Below are 6,909 nucleotides of genomic sequence, written 5' to 3'. Positions count from 1 at the left end.
AAGAAACAAGATAAATGACCAGTGCATGTATTCTGAAGATATAAATGAAATAAACTTTAATGTAATCATGAAAAAGAGGGAAGACTCAAATAAAGCCAGCTCAATGAGAAGTCATTATACAAATATTGTAGAAACAGTATCATAAGAGACTGTAATGAACATATATGAGTCAACAAATTAAAGTAAAATAAATTATTTTTTATATAATGTATCATGTGAATAGAAAATATGAATAAAATAACAATAAAAAGTATCTTTTATCAGAGAAAACTAAAATCAGATGTTTTCATTTTGAAATATACCAAGTATTTAAAGATGAGCCAATTATTCTCAATTTCTCCCAAACGTTTGAGAAAAAATGTTTCCAAACTTATTTTGGGGAACAGAATTGCCCTGATGCCAAGGCAGATGAGAAGACAGAAGGAGAATTGGAAGAGGGTATAAATACAGTGTTGATTAGTACTCAAATAATTTAATCAACCATTAATATGGTTCTTTACCATGTTCAAAAGACTTATGTGATTAAGTAAGACACCGCCCACTAATGAAAAAAATGTAGGGGTACATGCAAACTTATGAGTAATAAACCATATTCACAGAATAAAGAATAAACAGTATATGCTTACCTTAATAGGTGAAAGATCTTATCCAAATCTGGACCATGCTTTTCTGAACAGGACAGAAAAGATGTCCCCAGTGGTACAATAATAACAGGACTGTTTTGACAGGTAACTAACTTCTTTTTGGACTAGATTTGAGCACTGCTCCACAGGAGGGAACTCATGGTTTGTTCAATAAACATGGTTAAAATCAATGCCTAAGAAGATAAATGCCTTAAGGGAGAAGCGATTAGTTCTTCTAAAATGTTGTTGTTGTTTTTATTAAGTGGTCTTCTAAATATTTATGTTTATATCCATAGATTAATCCTGCTCTCAACCTTTGTCAGAGATGCTTCTTATTGCAGTGGGTAGTGGTTGGTGCCTAGATTTACTGTTCAAAATGGTGAGAACAATTTACCGTGAGAGTGCAGCTGTAGTTGGGAACTCTATATCATGATCCTCCCCCAAGGTTCAGGGAAAATAATGGTAAAGGAAGCAAAAAGAATGTAATATGAGGAGATTTGTGAAAGACTCTCTCCTGGATATGACATAACTTCTGCACAGATGAATTTATAGCAACAGTTATCACCTACAGAAGACCTCCTCTACAAGATCAAGCAATATAAAATTGCCAGCATGAAGTATGAAAAGACTCCTGAGTATTCACTCCTTCTAGATGAAGTTGACTAGGGGAAGAGTCAATTTTCTTTATAAGTGTGGCTGCTGCTAGGTTTCTCACATCCCAGTGGATGATCTCACATTCATATGCATATGAGCAGCAGTAACAAGACTCAGTGGGCAATAAAATATGAAAACGTAGAAACAAGTGGAACAGGTGCTGTCTCACTCTGTTTCTTGCCTCTGATCCCTTCTCCCAGCTTAATTGCCTGGTTGGGTCTCAGTGGGAGAGGATATGCTTAGTTCTCCTGGGACTAGATGTTCTAGGGTGGGATGATACCCACAGGCAGCTTCTCTGCAGATAAAAGGAAGGGGTAATGGGGGAGGGATTTGTAAGGACTGGGAGGAGAAGATGGACATGGGGTAGTGATTGGGGTGTAAAGTGGATAAAAAATAAATTAGTGAAAATGGTTATTATTGGAAAAAGGAAATTATAAAAGGAGGAGATGAAGTTGGGTGGGACATGTGATAGAGGGTGGGTGTTGGAGGAGGATGGAAGTGGTAGGAGTAAAAGATTAATATGAATAAAGATATATTGCATGCATGTATGAAATTTTCAAAGAATAAAGAAAAATAAACAAAAATTAAATTTCAAAATTGGCATTGTGTTAAAAACCCAACAAATTATAACAATTAACACCATATTCCATAGTAACAATTTAAATATTTCCCCTTAATCTGATTCTGTAATTGAAGTATTATCACTGAAGTACAATTTAGGCATTATTTGTTTTAGGTATTTAATTTGGGTTCAATTAAGTAGCATGTTCCTTAAGAAAAGTAACATTTATTATGGAATATGTGGTAAGAGTTTTTTAAGATAGTAAAATAATGGTTTATTATAAAACAAAAACTAAAATTAGCAAAACTCAGCAAGCAAAGAATACAAAATAAGTGTTACTTTTCATCAACTTGGATTTATTTTGCTTTCTTTTAGCATCCAATTGGCCGTATTGTTTGATTTACTAGTACTGCATCCTATGAATTCATGAAGCATTCATGAAGGCTAGAATTGTCTTCATTCTTTTGAAATCTCTATTTGAGCTTTCAGTATGCAATGTTCTTCAGTTTTTCGTAGCAAAACCCCTTTCCTTATTGAGTCCAAGAAGGTACCTCTTTCTTCGTTGAAAACTGATGGTCGTTTTGGATCAGGGCTCATTGGGTCTGCTGAATACTGGAATACAGATAGAGTCTGTGGGTTTGGAATGCTAGATGATGTCGATTTGGGAAAAGAAAATAATGACTGCAGGTTAAAAGCTTTTGTTGATTTCAAAGTTGGAGATTGTGGTGATGGTGGAACCGGCTTTTCTGTTGATTGATCAAGGTAAATCTTTCCTGATGAAGGAATTGAAAATCTTGATGACTGTGTATCAAAACGACTTGGAGAAACTGAATGTTTTGATGGGTAAGCAGATTCACATCTTGTTGAATGTACTGATGCTTGTAAAAAAGATTCAGCTACTGGAAATGAACTTTGGTATGGTTCTAGGGTTGAATGCCTCGGCAATGATGAATTTAATGTCTTTGAATAGGTTGGACAAATGGATTTTGATTGTGTTTGGTGTGAGAATCTTGGTGATGATATAACTGAAGGTCTTGGTGAATGTGAAGCTGAAAGTGTTGGTGATTGTGGAAATAAAGGTCTTGATAGATAATCTAAAGATGATGGTGACTGTGCAAAGGAAGCATGAACAAGTAGATCTGAACCTTCATCTTTTGTTTCAGTTCTTCGTAGAAGTACTGGAGAAGGAGACATCAGTGGCATTCTTCCATTTGTGTTATTTTCTTCCAAACATTCAGGAGTTGGAGGTGGAAATAGAAAGTCATCATTGTCATCTTCGATAATTTCAACATCTATCTCAGGACTAGTCTGGAGACAGTTGTAAAGATGTGTAGTTGGTGAAGTTCTCAAAATAGGTGATGGAAACTGTGTTTGGCAATGAACATTTGAGGGAGGATGTTCTGTATTTGAATCTTTTAAAATGTTTAACCAATCATGCAGTAATGGAGGTGGTGTAACTGATGCTTTTCCACTCACAGACACCTCTGGCTTAGGACGAATTTGGACCTTAGGCTGTAGGTTCATTTCTCTCTTTCCAACTCCATATCTTACATATGACTTTGGATTTTTCATGTATTTGACTTCTTTCTTATGAGGACGTGGGGGGCTGGCTAATACTTTTCCTACAGCTCGTGTTAGGGCCTTACTTATTTCACTAATTGGACATGAGGAAAATGCAGAAGATCCTGTTGTTGATGGATTCCCATGTGGATGAGATAGCTGTACGCAAGAGGGTAGGATGTGGCCCACAGTAATGTCATTTTCCATCGGAGTAATTTTATGTATATGTTTTGGTTCAAAGGGATGATCTACACTCTGGTTCTTTTTCTTAAATATTTCCTGCTCTTGTTTATCAACACCAGCCACAAACTTTTCTTCACAAGCTTTAAGGTAGTATGAAATATCATGAGAAGCTGTTAAATTCTGATCACTATCTCCACAGCAAGGACTCACTACATCTTCTTCATTATCTTGGCAACTTTGGGCTTCTAAATCATCAGTATCATTGTGGTAGTAAGAAATCTGTGTATTTTCTGTAACTTCTTGGAAACTAGGAACAACTTGTGGATTATCTTGAAAGTAAGGAATAGGCATATACAGAGATGATGTCTGCACACCAGCATCATGGGTATCACATATTTTAGCAGGTAATGAAATGAAAGGATACTCTAGATCTGTTTGAATACATGCACTTTGAGAAGATTTTGACTTTTGAGCTTGAAAAGGAAATTCATTTTTTTTGTCCTTCACAGTGGTGGTATTGTTAAACTGCGATACATGGTCGTTTAAAGTATCATATCTACAAGAGCCTTTATCAACCTCTTTGGATAATGCCCCAAGTATGCCTTCAGCATGCTTATTTAGATTATCTACTTGTGTAGCTATATTATTTAAGGATATATGAATTATACGAACTAACTCATCCTGAACATTTTGAGCCACTGATAGTTTACTTTGATCCTCACCATCTTTCTCTTCATTTAATGGCATATCTGTTCATTAATATTTTTGGGAAGCATACTTCCACCTTAACCATCAGCACCTTTTCTTAGACCCACAATAGTATTTGGAGGTGAGAGCCTTACCAGCAATGTATGACTCTGGTGGAGGCTGCTCCCAGATGTCTGCTGACTTCAGATTTTGAGCAGTAACCTGGCAACATACTAGAGTTTTCTGTCTGGGTCATAAGAGAGAGAACAAAGGCCCCCAGTCTCAGCAACATACATCCCTCTGCCATACTGTCTGTTGAGGCTAGTTAAAAGATTAGAAGATACTATGCAGAGGAATAGCTTAGTTTATTCCCTGATTTCTTAGTGTTTATATAATAAAAGGTTTGAGGATAAACTGTTTTATATCTACTGGCATGAGTTTAGATAATGTCTACCTCCTTTGTGATTCTAAACCTGTCTTCCAGATGACGCAAGTGAGATATATCTTCTCACTTGTGTTGCTATATCTCTGAGTTAGTTTCTTCCACTGTGTTTTTCATGAAGGAACTTAATGAGTCAGTTTTGCCTTTTAAATAAAACTTTTAGAGCTATCTGATTTTAAATTTACTTAAAATTATTTTCTAGACCTATAGCTGCCACAATTTTTCATGCAGTTAATGTTAAGGAAAATACTTCAGTGCAGAGAAGAAAGAAAGTGCTCTTAGTATGTTTAATTTTGAAGGAACCTACAGAGAACTCAAATCTCTTCTTTCCTGAGCATAGCTGGAATTAAACCAGGGAGAATAATCACAAAATTCATTAGAAAAAGAGCTAAAATTTTGTTTCTTTAAAGGATAAAACTTTAATACACGATAGAGCTCTAGTAAACATTTTACAATGGGATACATTCATCATCAGTTAGATTCATCAGAAGTTATGGGATGAACTGATGAAATGATTTCCTTCACCTTTGTTTGGTCCAAAATACTGGATTTTATCATGACAGCATTATAGTTCCTTGTCAAGTACTGCAGTTAGCTTTATGTTTAACACTTTGACACTTCACCATCAGTCTCCTTCCCAGTCATTCATACTGCTCATTTTAACCCCAAACATATAGTTAATTGTATCCAACTCTTTTCAATGATGGCCACTATTATACATGTCCCTACTAGTATGGCTAAATCTGTTTAACTTGTCTTTCTGACAATGTTGTGTCTTCTCTTATTTTTTTCTTTATCACCATACACGCTTGTATTTATAGCCCATCCATTCATGTTCCAAATGTTTTTGTTTTTGCTGTTTGTTTGTTTGTTTATTTTTAATGTACTTGCCTGGTAAGATGGCTCATCTGATGAAGATGCTTGCTTTCAAGTTTAACAACCTTAGTTCAATCCCTGGAATCCAGTTGGTAGAACAAGAATAGTCTTTTGCAAGTTGTCTTTTATTCTCCATGATATAATGGGATAACCAGACACCCACACACCCACACATAAACACACACACACACATAAATTAATTAATTAATTAATATTAAAAATTGAAAAGAAGAACTTTTAAAATTTATGAATATAATTTGGGGGTAAATACCAATGTTGGTTCAACAATGACCCGTGTTGAACTACCTGGAAAACATTCAAATATCTTGGGAAGAGTTCTGGAAGGATTTCAGGCCCCAAAGGTGATAGGAATCCCACAGTAAGACCAACAGAGTCAACAAACCTGGATCCTATGGGCTCTTAGAAACTGAACCACCAACCAAAGAACATACATACACTGGACATAAGCCTCCCTACACATATGTAGCAGATGTGGGTCCTGAACGAATAGAGTGGAGTCTATCACAAAAGCTGTTGCCTGTTTGTGGGATATGTTCTTCTAGCTGGGCTGCCTTGTCTGGCCTCAGTAGGAAAGGATGTGCCTAGCCCTGCAGAGACATGATATGCCAGGGTGGGTAAATACCCAAGGGGGCCTTACATGCTCAGAGGAGAAGGAGAAGAAGAGGATTGTGGGAGGGGTGACCAGGATGGGACAGTGAGCAGGATGTTAAGTGAACTAAAAATTAAAAAATAATAATAACTACTACTACTACTAATAATAATATAATAACTATAATAATAACTAACCATTATCATACTTCAATACCAAGCATACTAAATATCCCTGGATCAAGGGACTGTGAGAAAGAGGATACTGAAATATTCAAATTTCTTAGAGTTAAATTGATATACCAATGAACAGGTATTTAACACATTTTAAGGCAAAAGGCAATTAATTATAAAAATGGCAACAGAATTAGTGTGTAACTCATTGGAAAACATACAATGAAAATGCCTATGTTCATCTCTCCAACTGACGGCTAATGATGACTTGACAAAAACCTGAAATTATAACATGATTTTGAAGATCAACAAATTTCAAAATTTGAAAATGGATAAAATTAAGGTTATATAGACTGATAGATGCACTAAAAACCTGTAGTGAGGTACCTGAAAACAATGAAAAGACCTAAAATTTATCTTCAAACAAGAAGAAAAGACAGCTCTTAAACACAAAATGTCTCACTTATAATGCTGTTAGTAGATATAATCTTATATTATGATTTAGTGTGTTTTAACTTTCCTTTTCTTTCTTTTTTAAA

This window comes from Mastomys coucha, chromosome X (genome assembly GCF_008632895.1).
Source record: "Mastomys coucha isolate ucsf_1 chromosome X, UCSF_Mcou_1, whole genome shotgun sequence".
Taxonomy (NCBI): domain Eukaryota; kingdom Metazoa; phylum Chordata; class Mammalia; order Rodentia; family Muridae; genus Mastomys; species Mastomys coucha.
Note: the sequence above shows the minus strand (reverse complement) of the source record.